The sequence below is a fragment of the Tasmannia lanceolata genome, unplaced genomic scaffold (genome assembly GCF_043159265.1).
Source record: "Tasmannia lanceolata isolate RefF3 unplaced genomic scaffold, GAP_Taslan_0.1 ptg000007l, whole genome shotgun sequence".
NCBI classification, from domain to species: domain Eukaryota; kingdom Viridiplantae; phylum Streptophyta; class Magnoliopsida; order Canellales; family Winteraceae; genus Tasmannia; species Tasmannia lanceolata.
This window is the reverse complement of record NW_027518684.1, coordinates 15,929,291-15,944,281: the sequence shown is the minus strand read 5'-3', so window position 1 is coordinate 15,944,281 and position 14,991 is coordinate 15,929,291. Positions and strand designations below refer to the sequence as shown.

The 14,991-nt window shown below is 37.2% G+C and overlaps 1 long non-coding RNA gene across 1 annotated transcript; it reads left to right on the top strand.

Moving 5' to 3' along the window:
• Window positions 1-5,439: 5,439 nt before the first annotated feature.
• On the top strand, window positions 5,440-14,600 carry LOC143881048 (uncharacterized). The gene is made up of 3 exons (XR_013251837.1): window positions 5,440-5,586; window positions 6,253-6,381; window positions 13,993-14,600. It is a non-coding gene; the product is annotated as an uncharacterized LOC143881048 (long non-coding RNA).
• The last annotated feature ends 391 nt before the right edge of the window (window positions 14,601-14,991 follow it).

The window sequence follows — 14,991 nt, the reverse complement described above, 5'->3', positions numbered from 1 at the left end:
TCCAGGTCTTTTGAGGCCCCAATACAAGTTGAATAAAAGCCCAGTGAAATGCAATTCAGTTTTACTGTTTGAAGTATGTTTCCTTGCACCCAATATCACCGTAAATCTTTATAAATTGTTATTAGTATCAAAATTAATCGGTCAAATATCTAATTCTAAAATGTTGCTTGGTTAAGCAAAATCATATGTTCAGCCCCAAAAGTAGCACAAAACTGGGAACACATTAAAATGAGCTAGATCTGTTTTCAAATTGGTTTTATTTCTTAATTATGTTGACTCTCTCTCTCTCTCTCTCTCTCTCTCTCTCTATATATATATATATATATATATATATATATATATATATATATATATATATATATATATGAGGAAAATGATTGTGAGCTTGAAGCTCATATAGCATATATGAGCTTGAGGGCCCAAACACATGGGTCCCACATTTTTTGTGGTGATCCAAACCATTCATTTGCAAGGCCCCATCATAGATAGGGTGTGTACCAAAAATCAGCTCCATTGGATCATCCTAACCCCTCCAAAAGCGGAGGGCAAAAATGGGCAGATTTGTGGCAAACGGTGTCTGTCCATTTTGCCCTCCACTTTTGGATGGGTAAGGATGATCCTATGGAGCTGATTTTTTGTACACTCCCTATCTATGTAAGGGCCTTTCAAATGAATGCTTTGGATCATCCTAACCCCTCCAAAAGTGGAGGGCAAAAATGGGCAGTTTTGTGGCAAACGGTGTCTGTCCATTTTGCCCTCTACTTTTGGATGGATTAGGATGATCCTATGGAGCGGATTTTGTACACACCCTATCTATGTAAGGGCCTTTCAAATGAATGCTTTGGATCATCCTAACAATGTGGGCCCACATGTGTTTGGGCCCTCAAGCTCATATAAGCTATATGAGCTTCAAGCTCACAATCATTTTCCTCTCTCTCTCTCTCTCTCTCTCTCTATATATATATATATATATATATATATATATATATAGAGAGAGAGAGAGAGAGAGGTGTTGGCGCACCATTTTTTTGGTGCGCTTAAATTGTTATAACGCTTCCCATTGGTGCGCTTTAGCGGGACCCAAACATTTAAACGAATGGGAGGCGTTATAACAACTTAAGAGAACTAAAAAAATGATGCGCTTATAGTTTTCTCATATATATATATATATATATGAGAGAACATTTCCTACACACTTGTGTAGGTAAGTTACCTACACATACACACTACCTTAAACCTTCACAAATCAGTCCATTTTTTGCCTCCATAGTTTGAATGGTTAAGATGATCATATGGATCTGATTTTTTGTGGACACCCTATCTATGTGAGGACAATTCAAATGAATGGTTTGGATCACCCAAACAATGTGGGCCCCCATTGTATTTTAAGGTAGTGTGTAGGTAACATACCTACACAAGTGTATAGGAAATGTTCTCTCATATATATATATATATATAGAGAGAGAGGATAATGATTGTGAGCTTGAAGCTCATATAGCTTATATGAGCTTGAGGGCCCAAACACATCTAAGCCCACATTGTTAGGATGATCCAAAGCATTCATTTGAAAGACCCTTACATAGATAGGGTGTGTACAAAAAATCAACTCCATAGGATCATCCTAACCCATCCAAAAGTGGAGGGCAAAATGGACAGACACCGTTTGCCACAAATCTGCTCATTTTTGCCCTCCGCTTTTGGAAGGGTTAGGATGATCCAATGGAGCTGATTTTTGGTACACCCTATCTATGATGGGGCCTTGCAAATGAATGGTTTGGATCACCACAAAAAATGTGGGACCCATGTGTTTTGGCCCTCAAGCTCATATAAGCTATATGAGCTTCAAGCTCACAATCATATTCCTCATATATATATATATATATAGCAGAAGAGAAAATGAGAGAATTATTTGAATTTCTTCCAAAATTTTAATAGATTTACACATCACTTTTTTTTTTTGTTAACAAAGGCCCCCCATTAAAGCCCCATATTTTCAATCCTACCTCCTTTACAATACCTATTTTACCCTTCTTTATGAATTTTTTATTATACATTTTTATTATATATTTTGTCCACAAGCATTTTTTTTCTTTGTAACATTACGGATTGGGTGCATATGTTACATAATACTACGGATTTTTTGTGAACATATTACATAATATTATGAATTCGGGACACCTTGAAAAATTTTGACGAATTCCGGGCACCTTAAGAGGAACAACATATTATGAAAACCTTTATAGATTGAAGGGCTATGATCAGCAAATGGAAATGATTTTACGGGCACAACCTATTTATGTTGTATTCTATCACATGAACGGTTTGGATCAACCTATGATGTGGTCCGTACAGTTTTTTGTCTGCCCGTGCATCTCACGAGGTTTTTTACTAGTATATATATATATATATATATATATATATATATATATATATATATATATATATATATATATATATATATATATATAGAGAATAGAGTTCCTAAGGTGTCACCTCATATAGCTTATATGAGGTGGCGCTCACAAAACATAAGGGGCCCACATTTTTAGGGTGATCCAAACCACTCATTTGAAAGGCCCTTAGATGGATATGGTGCCTACAAAAAATCAGGCCCATAGGATCATCCTAACCCTTCCATTTATGGAGGTTAAAAATGGGCAAATTTATGAAGGTTTATACCCATCCATTTGAACCTCCACAAATGGAAGGGTTAGGATGATCCTATGAAGTTCATTTTTTGGGCACACCCTATCTATGTGAGGGCCTATCAAATGAATGCTTTGGATCATTCAAACAAAGTAGGCCCCTTATGTTTTTAAGCGCCACCTCATATAAGCTATATGAGGTGACACCTTAGGAACTCTATTCTCATATATATATATATATATATATATATATATATATATATATATATATATATATATATATATATATATATATATATACACACACACACACACACACACACACATGTGTCACCTTCTCCACTCTAGAACTTTCCCTCCCCTAATTGTCTTCCCAGACTACCATCTCCCTAGTCCAAACCATGGTTTTAAATTTCGATTGAAATCCGAAATTTCGGATTTCGGATAAGACCGAAACCGAAATGGCACTTATCCGAAATGTGTCATTATTTCGACCGAAATTTCGTTATTCCCGAAATTTCGTGCTAAATTTTTGGGATTTCGACCATTTTTTGGATTTTTTAATTATTTTGTAATTATCCCGAAATTTCAGAGATTTCGACCGAAATTTTAGAGATTTTGATCAGGAATAAAATATTCTTTTTGATTGTCCATTGAATTTCGAGCAAAATTTCGAGATTTGTGGGGTCCGAAACCGGTAACGAAACTGAAATTTAAAACCTTGGTCCAAACATGCTTTAAACTCTTTGTTGCTTTTGTTTAACTTGATCAGTTCCCAATTTTTGCTTAGGCTCCCTTGCTTTCATTGTAAAATGGGCGTAAAACCAATTTTACTTCTAATTTTGAATTTTAAAATGAGCAAAAAAATTTTTACACCCATTTTACATCGAAAGAAATAGTCTTTATCTTCTCCTTTGCGGTCCATGTTACTTGTGTAAGTAGTGTGTGTTTGCGCGCGCACGTGTCTGTGTCAAGGTTATGACTTGATCCGGTGGGCTATACAATATTGGCAAGCTCCCAACTCGGCTGTGCCACGAGAAGAGGGGTTTTCTTTAGACTTTCATTCGACATAAAATGGGTGTAAAACAAATTTTATGCCCTTATCTAGATATCTAGATAGATATGGTGTTTCTATCGACGAAAAAAAATGAATCTTATGCCCCTATCTCCTAAAATTTTTAAAAGAGTGTCAAACAAATGCAACATATTTTTTACACCCAAATTGACTGTTATTTTTTCCAAGATAAAATCTTATCGGGCGATCAACCCCTCTTCTCGAACTAAATCCCCCTTGAAGACAAACCTCTCTCTCTCTCTCTCTCTCTCTCAAACACACACACACAGTTCTTTCTCTTCTCTTTACAAGGGACAAAATGGGTATTTGATGCAGGCTGTAACTTGCAAATAAAAAACTCGCACAAAAACTAATTGCTCAACAAACAAGAATAATAGGAAAGTTATAACCAGGAATCGTTTGACCGGTTTGTAGTGGAATCACTTGACGTTGGGATGTTACAAATTACTCAACTAGCAAGGTGGGTAGAACCAGCCAATGCCAAGGGGGATCGCTAAATTAGATACACACTAGTAAGAAACCTCGTGCCATGGAGGAGAAGTCGATTTGGGAAGTGATTATTCTGAGGCCAGAGGTTATAAAGAAATCTAACGCCTTATTCATTTCAGATTGTGATAGCCGATTGTGAGCCCCCCATCTGATTATTTGCTCAAAATCAAATGTAACTTCGAGCTAATAATAATCGGATGGGGGCTCACAATCGGTTGTCACAATCTGAAGCAAACAGGGCCTAAGTCGAAGATCCTCTCGTAAAGACTAGATTAGTTATCATATATTTAGGGAGAAAATCTTGTGGTGGACATTCTGGAGAACGAACAGATCAGAATGTGGCATGATCAAACCCACATCAAAAAATTGCATGTCAATGATGAAGACTTAAATACAGAATCCAACAATTCCAGCTTTTATTTTTTGTTTGGCGGTTGCTTCTTTATGTTTTTAATGATCCTTCCTAAGAAGTTATGGCCCGTTTGGATACCACATATTTTGTATTTGGATTTGGAATTGAGTTTTGAATACAAAATGAATAGATCCGGCAGCTGATTTTGAGGGAGAAGGAGAGGGAAGGGAGTACTTCCTATTGGACGGGAGAGACTGAGGAGCAAAGAGGGTGCAGGAAGCTGCCAAATTTGTGAATTTCGATTTTCTTATTTCCACAGCATCTTTGGAAATCTGATTTTTTTCCCAGTGAGTCGCTGATTCGGAAATCCAACAATTTGATTCGGATCCAAATCACAACGCAAAAGAGGCTGCAAATGTGAGAAATCCAAATCAAAATATTCTTGGCATCCAAACGGGACCTAACTTATTTGGCCTCACATTTGCCTCATTTACATTATCAATTTCCTTAATAGGAATGACAACCATAGGACTGACCAAACGTTGTTGAAAACAACTTAATTAGACGATCCTAGACCCGTGATCTATTAAGCCTCGTTTAGGGTTTTGCCAGGAAATTCTAAACTTTGACTTTTATAGCCCTTTATCTTCCATAAATGCTAGCATATCCCCTCTGTAGGACCCACAAATTGCCAATATTCGTCCCTTAACTCCTTGGATACATTCGAATCCAAGTGATATGGCCGAGTATTGAGTTTTCAATCCCGTATATTCGTCCCATTTCCTTCACCGGGCACCCTCGTGTAGTGTAAAATAGCAATTTAAAGTCCGGATGGAGGGGGCTGGACCAGGGAAGAAACGGGGATAAATATATTCATACCGACTTCCAAGTTCTAACATCTATTTATATGCCAAGCTACAAGTTCAATTTTAGAGATTAGGGTTTTGGATTTCCAAGGATGGGAAACCCTAGTCTCGTAGGTATGTGGAAGAAGAGGTGTAGAAGAGAAGACAAAGGGCGAGGAGGTTCGTTCAGCAAAACCCTCTTCGTAGTTTGTTAATTTTCCCTCTTCTTATCGCTGTTTCTCATCGATTTTTTTATATTAGGGTTTCATGTTATGTCTCTTTTTCTCTAGGGTTTCATGTTATATCTCTTTTTCTATCCTCTCTCCGAGTACAAAACCCTAATAGGAAAGCGGAAGGTTATCTTTGTTTCTGCATACATCTCTATATTTCTTTGTGTGTGTGTGTGTGTGTGTGTGTGTGTGTGTGTGTGAGAGAGAGAGAGAGAGAGAGAGAGAGAGAGAGAGAGAGAGAGAGAGAGAGAGAGAGAGAGAGAGAGAGTTATCCTTGTCTCGACATACCTCTATGAGTTTCTATCGTTTTCTGGTTTAGGTCAGTTACCTATCCAATATGGTCTATTCTTTGTTTTTTTTAACATTTTTCTCTCTCCCCCTCTCTGTGTTTTGCTCTATAATAATTTTCTATTTTATCTAGGTTGTTATTTTCACTTTGGCTGTTCTTTTTTCATTGATGTATGTGGAGCATCTATTCTGTCTTTGCTTCTTCATACCCCTCTCTCGCATTCTGTATTATGTCGATTTTCTGTTCTACTTAGGTTTTTTGGAAGATTAATGTTTTTAGAACAATTTAAACTATGAAGCTCAATGTTTTCGATGTTGTAACAAACAGGTACACAAGATTATAGGCCAGCAAAGTCATGTATGCCAAGAGTGAAAATCAAGCAGGTGCAATTGCTCTATCAATGGAAGAGGTGCAATTGCTCCATCAATGGAACAGGTGATATAGGAAAAAATAAAGGTAAATTCCTCAATAAGATGGTAATGTAACATTTAATAAACTCTATTTCGCAGTTATTACATGGACGTCTTTTATATGTTTTTTAACACATGCTTAAATAATTGAAGTTGTTAGTGTATTTGCACATCTATAATATATACTAAGCAGCAAACTTTAAGATTGTAATGTAACATTAATAAACTCTATTTTGCTGTTATTACACGGGCTCTGTCTTTTATATGATTTTTAACACATGCTTAAATATTTGAAGTTGTTGACACAAATTGGCCATCTATGGTGTATGTGCACATCTATAATATATACCAAGCAGCTAACTTTCCATGTATCATTCATTTTTTCAAGGGAAAGTTTTCTTTCCTTTTGAAATTCGGCAGAAGTATTTAATTAGTCGGCATTTGAATTCAACTTCGTTGAGTTAAATGGTCAGTTATGTGAGAAAATTTCGCCTCCTTAGTGGGGTTTTTAAATTTCTCCTGTGGCAGCTGGCTTGAAATGCGAAAAAAATCTCCCCATATCTTAGTCAATGCTACTTTTAGTTAATGCTACTTTTAGGTGCCTCTCTTCCATTTATGTTACTAATAATTTCTCTTACCATTAGTAATTGCGGTATTTACTGGGGAAAATATTTTTTTTTTCGGAAATTTTCTTCCTAAAAAGTCACCCACTGCTAATTTCGCTCTCCTCTACTAATTTATCTTGCCCTAATTACAGGATTTATTGCTCCACTAATTTTACTTGACATTAATTTCGGGATTTATTGTGAGACATCCTTACCTTCCATGATTTTTGGCATTTTGACGATATCAAATTGTGACCTTCAAAATCGTCCTATTCCACTTCTTTCCCCCCCCTCCCAATAAAAGCAAAACATTTCTAAAGAACTAAAAACCCTATCCTTGGAAGATGTAAAGCTGCTGAGAAAAATGTTGGAGAACCTTCAAAAGCTTAAGTTTGAGTTTTAGGTTTGCACTCTTCTTTTGTTGTTATTTTTTATATTCCCATCTATAGGTTTGCACTCTTCTTTTGTTGTGATTTTTAATATTCCTGTCTATAATCTAGAGATCTTTTTTTTTTTTTTTTTGAATGGATAATCTTGAGACATCTCTCTCTCTTTCTCCTTCCAAAAGACAAGGTCTTTGCTTATTTTTTTTTAAATTCTTATTTGACAGATAAGAAATAGAAAATTTGTAGGGTGTGTTTTTTTTAATATAAATGAATTGGTGGGTTAAGGCTATGATTTAGTCGACTCTTTGAATATATTGCGGACACACGTGTTCTGTCGTGCCCGACATGGCACACGTGTCCACAAGAGTCGGTACTCCTTTGGAGACTTTTAAATGCACTGTTAGGAGTGGTCTTAACGTGGTCATGTGGACACGCTTTTGTTCCATATCAAGTGTGACATTCTATTTTATTATTAATGGATTTTGTGTTCGGTCACTCCCTCTCTATGCTCTCCCTCCTACGCTTTTGTGGACTTCGGCGGGGGAGCTATGAGTATGTTCCCTCACTTCACTCACTTGAGAAAAGCATTCCAACCAAGAGTTAGGGAGATGTTTTTTCTGCTGAGCGAAGCGTGCCCCCTTTGCAGCGGTTTTCCTCTCAAGCGGTGAGGCCTGTTTTCTCAGTTGGCGAAGCCTCACAACCGGACTAGAAGCTTCTTTATTGGTTACATTTGTTCGTTAAAAGCGGTTAGCGAAGCCTCCCTTACTCTCGCACGCACACAAGCACGTGGAAGGGAGATGTTTTCCTACTCTTGCGCCCTATCGGTTTAGTCATAGCGTTCGGTCCCTCACCCTAGGGCCCTCACTGCACTGGTAGAAGGAGTGCTCCTTTAGGAGGTTTTAGTTACATTAGTTGTTAAAAGTGCGGACGGCTAAGCCTCCATTTCACGACTCTCGCACGCTAGCAAGGAGAGGTTTGTTTCCTACTTCAAGCCGGGCGCCCCGCCCCCTTAGCAACGTTTTAGTCGTTCAGTTCGGTCCCTCTTTCCAGAGGTACCTCACTTCACTCTTCACTGCTTCAACTATTGTGTATATGATCATTGAACGTGTCTCCTGCCCATTGTCAGCATCTGTGCTAATTACCCTTTAGTCAGAACCCCACTAGGGCTACGGACATGTTGTAGTATAGGGTATACGAATCCCTCAGGCCCCAGAACAAGGGATTGTTTGGGGATTTTCCGCTCGCATGGTAGGACTGAACCGGGAGAGCTCTCTAGGGCAGTACTGGAAGGGGAACACCGATGCATGGGTTGATGAAATGCGGTACACAAGAAGACAATGATTGTATCAGCAACTCCAGGGGATGGTGGAGCAAAAGTGCTGTACACCAGAGGGGTCCTTCGTTTCCCCTTTTCTATGCCAGGAATGGTCGCCCTACAAGGGGCAAGTAGAAGTCATTCATTTGATCGGCACGCTATATATTGTGACGGTGGCTTCATATGGTATCAAGTCCAGTGGTTAAAAGGTTTAACTCTTCTTCTTTTGCCATTCTAAAATACCATTAAAAAAACATTCTAAAAATAAAATAAAATCAACTCTTCTATTAATTAATATTTGTTATATCCCCTCCCCTAAACGTAAAACCCTAAACAAACTCTTATCCCAATACTATATTCATTGTATCATATTCGCCTCCCTTTCTTGTTGTATATTGGAGACAGAAGAGAACTAGATTAAATTGATAAATGCATTGTTATTTGATTATCTCATTTTGTCTTAGGCTATGGTTGATCTCATTTGTAACAATACCATATTTATTTTGTTACAAATTATGATAGTAATTTTAAAGAAGAACAAAAAACAAATTATGATAGTAATCAATAGTTTTATGCATATGTACATGTCACCATTTCTAGATTTTTAAATGTTGCCATATCAGACAACTCGTATCCGTGTCGAAACTCGACATACGAATCCATATTGACAAGACATGATTATATACACTTTCTATTTTATCCGTGTCCCTGTTTCCAAAATTTGGGGTTTTGTTATGATTTGTGGACATGGACATGCGACACTCGTGTCCGTGTCCACAAATCATAGGGTTAAGCACTTGGGTTTTCAATGGGAGTAGTTGATTAACGCAAGAGAGAGAGAGAGAGAGAGAGAGAGAGAGAGAGAGAGAGAGAGAGAGAGAGAGAGAGAGAGAGAGAGAGAGAGGTGGAAGGCCATTTCTTTTCGTGTTTTCTTCCTCTCACTATTTTTTTTACTTTCAAATCCGATATATTATGTGGTCCCGTCATTTTACCTTATGTTTTGATAAGGTGGGTCTCCACCAAGCCCATGCATGGGATGACGCTCACCATTTTTACAACCCATGGTTTCTTAGGTTGGGGCCATTAGTTCACACCCCTGCCTAGCACGAGTGGGCCCACCATTGTGCACCATGATTTGATTGGGAAGGGTCCCACAAACTTTACTCAAACACATCGGGTGGGGCACACCATTTTTCCTCATATTTTGATTGGGTGGGTTTCACATCCTCTTCTCAAGCCCATGGCATAGTGTGGGACAGACCATTTTTACCTAATGTTTTCATGGGGTGGGACCAATTATTTTACACCCATGCAAAACTTGGGTCAAGAATGCTAGTATATATATCTTATATATAGAGTGGTGATATGGCCTTTGTTGCAACTAAGTTTTTCTAAAAAACAATTTAAAGCAAAACATGTTAATGAATAGAAATGGGAACTGTATAACTTTGGATTGAGTGTGTACCTTTAGATTGTGTGTTTAAAGCCATAGGAAGGAAGGAACTCTAGTAGAGAGTTCCTTTACGCAATAAAGCACCTAAAAATTCTGATGGCTTACCAAAAAAAAAAGATGCAGTAAAATGTACATAGAAATCTATCTGCATTGAAAAAACTTAATTTAAGCATGAGCCAAAATCTACAGTTCATACCGATTGCTTTCCATATATACGTTGTGAGTAAGTAAAGTAACTCGCGACAGATCATGACGGTTGAAACTTAAAGGAGGATTTGACGACGTCTTCTATATAGCAGGTTGGGACTTGGGAAAGCTTTTTAGAAGATCACCCTCTCTATATCGATGAGATCTTAGTGTTTAGATATGGCAGAGATATGGTTTTCAATGTTATTATATTTGATGTAACTGAATGTGAGAAGATGTAAACTCTTCTTCCCAACAAAAGGAATGGAAAACAAAAAGAAAGACCAACTACTATCCTTTCGGATACTTCACTTTGCTTTTACTTCTTTTGAAAGGGAATACGTAAAGCATGTGATTTAATTTTTCAATGTCCTTTTCTAACTTGAGTTTCTTCTTCTATTGCAAAGAAAGAGATGAAACACACAGACAACAGCGATGGTTCTGAAGACTGAACTCTGCCATTTCAGTTGTGCTACTTTAGAGGTGATCTTGATGAGAAGAACTGAGGAAAAGTCAATTTCTAAATCCATTTCCAGCCCTAACTTGCAAAGGCCATTGAAACCCAATGTCCAAATTCAACAACATTCAAAGACACATGTCAAAGCACTTTCCCGCCCTAATTTACAGAACCCAAAGTGAAACCCATCAAAACTCAAATAACCAGGATCGTCTAGTAACATGCACATGCTAAACAAAATTCTAACCCTAGTTTACAAAACCCAAGGCCCAAATTCTACTAATTCAAAGACCCAAAGTTCTTAAAGCGTCATTTCTCAGTAAATCCCGTGAAGAACATAAATCGTAGATATATTTTCTATTTTTAGGCTCCAATTGATAAATCAACCATAGAAAAGCTGGAATCTGAGACGCGTATATAACGACGAGGGAGCTCTGTCTCTCTCTCTCTCTCTCTCTCTATAGATATTAGTTAACTTGATTCAATGGAACAATCTGGCATGTAATTGCACTTGTGTGGGCCAAGCTATTCTAGCTAATCTCCTCTGCATTGTATGGTCGAAGTAGTTGGATTTTCATTTTTTTTCTACTTATCACGTGTCAAATTCTTTAGCTTCTGTTAGTGCTAATTGTAGGTCTGCCTGTTTAGGCATTAATGAGTATTTATAGGAAATGGAAGGTTGGCCATTCATTTGATTTAATATGCAAGGTGATTACCATATCTGGGTGACTTGTCGTGCACTAGAAAATTGACATTCATATTGAAAGGAATGAAGAGGCTAATTTAATAATTCTTTTTTATTTTGGTAAATAGATTACACATGTATGTGAATCTTGGGAAGATAGATGATGATCTTTGCATGGAATGGGTTATAGTCCTATAAGTTTACATATATTAGTTAATTTGATGTTTTTTATGTATTCATTGTATTGTTTATAGAAATCAAACTATGATTCAATCATACTTGTACACGCATGTTTGAATTTTGCAAATTTAACAATGATATGCACCAAGATGGTGAGTCTTGGCGCAATGGTAAGGTTGCTCCATTGTGACCTAGTGGTCACGGGTTTGAGTCACGGAAACAGCCTCTCTGCAAAGTAGGGGTAAGGCTGCATTCATCTATCCCTCCCCAGACCTCGCAATGACGGGAGCCAAGTGCACTGGGCCGCCCTTTTTATCTATATACGCATCTTTGATATGAGGTTTGGACTTGGAGCTTAGCCATTTCCTTTTGAGCGAGTTGCTCAATTTGTGCTCCAATTATATGCACGTTGTGCATTCATATTTTTGTGAGTGGGAGAGGTAATGTCATACTTTAATTTTAGTTATTGTTAGGTTGCTCTTTGATTATATTTTGATACTTATATAATTAACAGCGCGGCATCAATTATCTTTTGTTGAAGATTTTTTTCATGCAATATAGCTGGTCATTCTCGTGATTAACATATTCAGGAAGGTTGGATCTTCTTCCATGTCACCTACTTGACTTCTCACAGTTATAGACTTTTCAATAACTTCCCTCTAACCATGAGCCACATTTAAAAAAAATAAAATAAAATAAAAATAAAAAATACCATGAGCCACGATTCTCATACCTATGCCATTCTTCAAGAACCTTGGGTTGTTGTAATTGATGATAAATGCCCTATTTATCCTATCATTTATTTTTTTGGTTGTTTTGTTATAGAAATATCCATCCCTAGGAAATTAAGTGAAAGTGAACCCACAATTAATGCAACTAGACTTCCAGCATATTTGTCATATCGTTAAAATATCCATCACGAGGGAATTAACTGAAATGATACAACATGACTTGCAACCTCTTTGTCATATCCTTTTGATTATCTTTTGGTTCTTGTATAAGTTGTTATTCATTTCATGATCCCCTTGTATCCTATTATTTGAGGTAAATAAGAACAATCTTTTGCCTAGATTTTTCTCTTGGTATCTAGTAGATCAAATTTTAGTATTTTGGAATTTCAGTTTCTTCTTCCCCATTACCTACTTGGTTTGTCATAGTGGTGCAACTTTAAGACGCTTTACTCTATAAACATTAGTGATAATTCTCATGTGTTACATATGCCATTCATCTGATTTATCGTGCAACGTGGGTTGCAAGAAAGTGTTGTGTTTCTCTTCTACTTCCACTCTTGAGATGCCTAATCAATTAATTGAAAGTTTAATCGAATTGTGTCCTTTGGATAGAAATTTGATGTAATATCTGCAATCGTTCTTTGGATGGCAGTGGGGAGGCTTTAGTTACATGGTTTTGTTTACTTTTCTTCAAATTGTAGTCCATCTTGATTCGTTTCCATTTTAAAACAGAGTGTGGCCCGAGCAACACTTTGATTATTGTCAGATTTTTGTCAGATGATAGTTGAAAAGGAAAAGTACAGGATATCTTTAAGAGTTTTTTTAGGCACACATTTATGGGGATCCACTCAGGTCCTAATCGGATGTGATCTTAATTAGAGAATTCCTCTAATTAAGATATTCTGATAGACTGTCTATTCTGATAGACTGTCTCAAAATGTCCAGTATCCAAAACCAAAATAACACTTTTGTACTTCCACTAAAAAATTTACACATTTTTTGTTACTGCCTAATGCAGAGCATAAAAATTTACAAATTTGTTATGAAATAACTATAACACCCTCTTGTGATTTAAGGATTTTGCCAATAAGTCCCTATTTTGTATTTTCTTTCAATTAGAATTTTGAAAGGGCTTATTGTTCCTGCGCTTGAGCGCATATCTTTGCTCGGGTGTAGAAATAGGGTGGGCCAACATATTTGGGGGATCCAAAACATTCATTTGATGGGGCCCTATCATCGATAAGGTGTCCACAATAAAATCAGCTCCATTGGATCATCCTAACCCTTCCATTCATGGAGGGAAAAAATGGGCTGATTTGTGGACAAACAACACTATCTGTCCATTCTTTCCTCCACAAATGGACACCCTAAGATGTTCCAATTGAGCTGATTTTTGGCACGCACCCTATCTATGATAGAGCCCATCAAATGAATGCTTTGGACACCCCCCCCCCCCTTCCCCGGAAAAAAAATGTGGGCTGAAGAGAGCAGCCACATAGGTGTGGCTTGATTTCAACAGATTTTGTCTTAATTCATTTAATTCATCTGATGTGACTGCCCTCTCATGTAACCACCTGTTTGCATTGCAAAATCTAAGTAAAACTGTGGAGACTTATAGAGATGAGACTTATGGAGATGTTGAATGTTGTGGGCTTGCAGGAATTGACGAGGGTCCAACCTTATCTCCTCATTGAAGTTGCGTCCTTGGGTATGTAATCTGTACTTAAGTTTGAGCCTCTAAAACCTCCTGCAAATGACTCTTCACTTCATCATTGGGTCAAATCAGAGCTAATAAGTCTAGTAAGCCTTCATTGCCACTTGTCAAAATCACAGCCGACAATAAAAGAGAAGTGGCACGGGTACTCGACTACTAAGCCTTCATTGCCCCTTGTCAAAATCACAGCCGACAATAAAAGAGAAGTGGCACGGGTACTCGGTGTACTGAACATTCATTGCCACGGGTCAAAATGAGAAAGAGAAGTGCCACAGTCTTGGAAGCCTTCATTGCCACCGGTCAAAATCAGTATGTTTTATGATTTCAGAGTGAAGATGTGGCCTTACAGCCCTTTTTGGATGATAGGTGGTTGTAGAAATTCAACTGGATTACTTTTTATAAAAAGGGCCTAATGATTTTGGCACTACCATGTTTTAATAATTGCACATTTTGATTGGCTTCTGAAGGTATTTTTTTATTATAATTGTAATAATTTTATACCGCTCTTTAAAGAACAAGACAAAATGAGTTACTGCAATTATCTCTTCCTATATCATTTGCCAAAACAAAAGATTGTTAATTTGTTTTTGATTTTGCATACAATACGTGCATAAACAGAACCCAGTTTTTGCACTTTATACTGTGCGTGCAAACAGTAAATTGTTGATTTTATGGAATAACGAGGGTGTACCAGGTCTATGAGGCACCAAACATGGTTTTAAATTTCGACTGAAATCTGAAATTACGGGTTTCGGTCGGGACCGACACCAATATGCCACTAACCTGAAAAGGTATTTTATTTCGACCGGAATTTTGAATTCCAGTCGAAATTCCTTTTTTTCCGAAATTTAGTCCAAAATTCTGAAAATTCACCCAAAAGCCTGTTATGTCTTTAATTAATTTAATATTTTACTGAAATTTTGCGGCTGAAATTTGGTATTGAA